Source organism: Apis mellifera, linkage group LG1 (assembly GCF_003254395.2).
Source record: "Apis mellifera strain DH4 linkage group LG1, Amel_HAv3.1, whole genome shotgun sequence".
Lineage (NCBI taxonomy): Eukaryota > Metazoa > Arthropoda > Insecta > Hymenoptera > Apidae > Apis > Apis mellifera.
In genome coordinates, this window is record NC_037638.1 from 6,083,170 (window position 1) to 6,089,169 (window position 6,000).

The 6,000-nt window shown below is 24.9% G+C and overlaps 1 long non-coding RNA gene across 1 annotated transcript; it reads left to right on the forward strand.

Moving 5' to 3' along the window:
• The first annotated feature begins 2,428 nt into the window (after positions 1-2,428).
• On the forward strand, positions 2,429-5,748 carry LOC113219400. The gene is made up of 3 exons (XR_003306515.1): positions 2,429-2,858; positions 4,492-4,627; positions 4,729-5,748. It is a non-coding gene; the product is annotated as an uncharacterized LOC113219400 (long non-coding RNA).
• The last annotated feature ends 252 nt before the right edge of the window (positions 5,749-6,000 follow it).

Consider the following 6,000-nt stretch of genomic DNA (forward strand, 5'->3'; position numbering starts at 1 on the left):
GTGTTCCATAAATTTTGCATATGAGTGTATTATATAAAGTGAATTGTGTGCATATACATAGATGGATGTATAAAGAGGAAAACCAAAGAATGTAACGATAAAAAATACATCGGTAACATTACCGCTATGAAAGTAACGTATGACCGTAACGTATGATAATACTGTCACGCACACTTAACGATTCTAGGAGTATTCTTAATATGTTTCGAAGCTGTTTGTTAAATACTTCTGATAAGCGTGTTAAATTAATTCTTTTCTATTTGATTTCGTGCAAGTCATCAAACACGCATATGTACTGCCATCTCGAGAGTATTTTTATAACTCTTATATAATTTTTTTATTTTTCATTCGTGAAATTTATTTGTAAATGTTAGTATTCAAGTGTTCAATTTATGATCGTCAGTGAAAACTATTAATATTGATTTAAAATATAAAAATGCAATATTATAATTTCATTCCATTTGTAATGCGTTGATTTCGGAAAAAAAAATTATCGTGTGCAAATGAATAATATTTACATATGTTTTGGTCGACTAAATCGATTTTTAATGTGATATACAATTTTCATATAATTATTTTACTAAGACAATAAGAAGTGTGAATAATTGTGTAACGTTTTTATTTAATTCCATGTTAAAACTATTCTATTTATTCTTATCGTTTAATCGACTGTCTCGTGAAAAAGTAAGGTTAAGGTTCTCGTTACTAATATATACTGCCTAATAATTTCAACGAACATCTTGAACACGCGATTTATAAAGAATTGTCTATTGTACTGCCATATGATGTTCTTGTTATAATATATCTTTAAAATCTGGTAAAAATTAGACATTTTATTTTTCGAACATTGAAAAGGAAAAATCACGCCTCGCGAAATTTCGTGACTGATGTCTTGCATTTTATTTCTAAAATTTAATTCATCCTTGATTTTTTTTGGAATTACCAGTAGTTCAAATTAATGCATATCAGACATGACATGCATATCGAATATATCATTCGTGGGTTAAAAAAAAATAATTCAAAGGATAATTCCTTTGATAATTTTTGAAGCCCAATTTATAAAAGTGGAATAAAAGTATTATAAAACAAATAAAGGTGTGTAATGCGTGCGTTTTATTGTGTGCGTATTTGTGTATGTGTATATTCGCGCGCGCGAGCACTTCGTAACAGGGACACGGAATATCCTAGTTTGTAAATGTTTCAAGTGAACTCAGACAAGAAAAGCCGTGAGAAGAAGAGTGTGTGAGTGAGAGAAAAAATGAGAGCGAAGAGAGAAAAATAAAGAGTGGAAAAACCAGTTTTAAGGGATGTTAACGATGTACAAATGTGTAATTTAGTGTCGCAAGAGAAATCCGTCTACGGCGCGGTAACATGATAGCAGAAAATACTAAACAGAACAAACAAAAAAAATATTACTTTTATTTTATGAGAGAGAAACAAGAAGAACGCGCATACAGGTGAACCTTTAGAGAACCTAGGCGTACCTATATTTCCATGATTACACATTTTTTGAACGTATATATGAATAAATAGAAAAGAGAGATTACGTACCATGAGCGAAAGAAAGAGACGTGAAGAAGGTGAAGACCCTCTCACACACTCACACGTAAATCATGTGCTATGACCGACAGTTGTCGAAATAAAATTCTTTTCGATCAAAAAGATCTTCTCGTGTATATTTTATTTACCTAAATTTTTATGAGTGTTTATTTTTATTTTTTTCGATGTGCAAATTGAATATTGAAAATGCTTATTATATTGATTGAATTTATCAATGAATAACTAAATTATTCAATATATATGCATTCATTAAAATTAAAAATTAAAAAAGAAATTTTTTAAAATTAAAATTTGAATCATAACATGAATAATAATTGTGAAATAATTAATTAATTAAATAATTAATCTCTTTTTTATTTTCATTATTGGTATATAACTATATTTTATGTATAGATATAAACAAAATATTTGTTTTATTATAGACATTTTAATCATTTTATCACGATTGTGTAAGTTTTATATTTATTATAATATTTGAAAATTTTTTTTTGTTTTAAGTAATTCATATTTGTTATTATCAAATATATTCATAATCGTGACAGCATCGATATACATAGAAAATTTTTCATTTAACAACAATAAAAAAATAATATTTTACAAACTAATTCAATATATATTTATTATTCATTTAAAGCGAAGTTGAACAAAAAGTCAAAAAAATACAAAACAACAATAAATATATTAAAATTTTAATAATTTTTAATAAAATTAATTTAACTTTCAAAAAAACTTAAAAAATATTTTAAAATTTATTAATTTATTAAAAAATATTTTAAGAACAAGTATATTGAGTTTATAAATAAGAAATAATATTTATAATATCAATTTTTTAAATTACAATAGCAAAGAATTTAATAATAAAAAGGAAAGAATTCAATAATGTGAATGTTTGACAGAAGGATTTCGATATTTTATTAAAATGATAATCGAGAGAATCGAACTGTACATTTTGCTATCTTCACATGGTTGATCCGCATAAATTCATATAAATGTATCTAGGTGGCGCAGAGAAAAGTAATGTGTTTTTAAAACGACAAACGTACACTTATAATGAAGAAACATTCTTCATTATTATAACCGACGTTTTATCAGTGAGAAAAGAATCGGTTGATGTCAGATCGATTAGTGACATTGTGTGTAAGTAAGAAATTACGATGAATCTTGAAAGTCTCGGGGCAGATAGCTGAATAAAAATCTAATTTTCAAGTATCTGTCGACATGTCTTGTATCACTAACGTATGAGCTGCGTGCACCTCCATTTTTCGCAGTTAAACGTTCATTTCTTTCAAATATAATAGGTACGTTCGAATTTTTTACTTAAACGATTAATTGAAATATTCATTATTTGAATAAAAATTTATAATTTTTATTTCTATAAAATTCAAAAAAAAATTTTAAAATTTCCATTGATTGTAGATAAATTTCTTTTCATTTAATGTATATATTTTTTTGAAATAGGAAATTTACGCTTTAATACGATTAAAATTTAAATGTTCACTGTTTGAGAGAAACTCTTCAGTAAAGCTTCATAATTATTTTAGCTCTCGTTTCTACGAAACTCTCAGAATTTCAAAAATTTTTGTTATTTCTTAGTAAGTTCTTTTTTTTTTTTTTTTTTTTTTTTTTTTTTTTCTCTTCATTTTCGAGGTTGATATTACCGGAAGGAAACGTTCAGAGTTTTCTTTAACTTTTTCAACTTCTTTCTTCTAAGTTAATATTACGTGTGATTTTGTCCACAACATAAGTGAAAAGAAATTCACGAAGAATAAAGCTAGAAAATTGTAATATTGCTCAAAAAATAAAATATAAGATTATTTTTTTTTCTTTTTAAATATAAATTTTATTTTCTCGAAACAAAGGAAAATGGAACAAAATATTGAAACATATTTTTATATTATATATTATTATTATATTTGTCGATGTAAGATAAATATTATAGATGACTATATTTGAATATTATAACTATAAAGTTATAATATTATAAGTTAAAAACGACGAAGAAGGATAAAGTTTTATATATTACATATTTTTTAAGAAAAAAATCATGTAAAATAAGAAGCAAACTACCGATAAAAGAAAAGAAACAAAAATGCACATTGACATTTTTATTATTAGAAAACAAAAAAATTCTGTTTTCTATTACTGTAATACTAGTTCAACAAAATTTTATGTGATGCTATAATTCTTTATCAAATAATATAAATATCTTTTTTTTTTTATAGAAAATAATAATACTTCAAATAACTTAAAAATTATAATTATTATTTTAAATCTGATATTTGATGTAATTATCATTTTTTTAATAATCAAAAAAATGTTTGAAATGTAAACACGATTCAAATCTATTTTTCTTAGGAATAATTTCGATCAAATTCAAAATACCTCGAATCTCACTGTACAATTTTCCATTTGCCATTCCATAATAAACATCAATTCTTGTATCAACATATCAGATTTAACTTTTCTCAACGATAACTATAGATTTTTACATTTTCATATCTATGTGAAGATATTTTTATATTTTTATATTATATCTAACTGTTCTTCGATATCAACTATGTTTCTCAAAGCAATGAAATCAAAAAGTATATATAAAAGGAAAAATATTTCTTTCAATATTCTTTGATCGTATAATGGAAAATCTATACATACATTAAGAACACTTGAATATCAAACCTACAAAGATATTAGATTAAGCTTGACAAAGGAAACAATATACAATATTTTAACTATATATATTATTATTTTTATATGTGAAAAGTATTATTATACTTGATTCAGATTATGATTTAACAATCAAAAATTTTGAATAGAAAATGAGGCTTGCTGTTACAATAAACTTTTAAATATATTTTAAAATACAAAATGATAAAAATAAATATCAAAGTAAAACAATATAAGATCATATATGAATGTAATATAATTTTCTAGAGCCAGCTTTCTCGCTGAAATTAATATCTCTCGGTCATCATCAACATGAATTTTCCACGGAGAAGTCATCGTCCCACGGTAGAAACATCTGATATCTGTTACCCTGTTGAAATTGCAAGGGGTGGTGCGGCGAGGGGTGAGTTCCAAAATTTCATAATAGACAATCGCGTTATCACGACAATATCGAATGATTGGTATCATTCTATTTACCTCGGTTTATGATTCTATTTTTTTTAGGAACGAAAACAAAAAAAGAGAAAATACCAAGAAAGAAAGAAAGGAAAAAAAGAAATTAGAAATATCCGAGCGAAGTTTTCAATTCCAAAGGAAATTTTTTATCTTCGTTCGAAATGTTAGATTTATCGAGATTGGACGTGACCTGAAGTACAATATATTATTCAAATAATACAGAGTTTAATCATAGTCCAAAATTATGGATTGTGCATCAATTGTTTGTCGAGGAAGATATTTCACATCCGATTTAGATTTACGTATGTGTAGATAGAATGATAAGTTGAATCGATTCTATGTTATTAATCTAGGACGCTAATTCTAGCGTACACGAAAGTATTTTCCACGAGAATACTTGTTTTGTTACTATAACGATTGGAAATGAGTCTAAAGTTAATGTTAAATTACTAGATAATTTTTTACGTTCCTCTATTTTTTTTTTTCTCTCAATTCTTTAATACATATTTTTCTTTCACTCTCTAACACACAGACTGTTTAATTTAGTATCGTTAAAGAACTTTTTATTGGTCATTTGCCACTTGTGAAGTTCTTCTTCTATTATTAATTACTTAAACTTTATTAGTCAAGTTTTGATCGTTCAAACTTAGTTTAATGAATGTAGATTTTATAGAATTTACACATGAAATTGTTAAGGTAGGAATATATATATATACAGGAGGAAAGATTTTACGTTGTATTTTAAATAATTTATTTTTAACAGAGAATTACTCATTTAATTTTTAACAATGTATGTCCATAGGTTGTCTGCTAGAACATTCAATTGATCGGAATGAGAAAGTATCACATTGATTGCTTTGCCTATTAAAAATTCTTTTTCATTGGAGACTGCAATTGACAGAGAGTTTGATACTTAATTATTGATTTTACATCAGATTTATGGCTATGCATGTTTGAATCTGAAATGTTTGACAATTTTTTCTTCTTTTATTTGTATAAAAGTACTCTTTTATCAGTGTAATAGTATCTGTATTTCAAATAAATCTCTAATGATTGATTTTATAGAGATATATTCTGACATATAGTGTGAAAATTTACAGCAAGTTTTTTTATATAATCTAATAAATTTTTTTATATAATTTATAACATATGTAATAACTACAGAAATATAGGATTTTTTAAAAAATTGTTTCTTCTTACAAATCTTATTTTGAAATATAGATATGTTAATAATTACTATGCATTTAAGATTGATATTTATATTTTTACTCAATTATATCTTGCTCTGTTTTGTACCTGTTACTTTTTCTTGAAACTTTT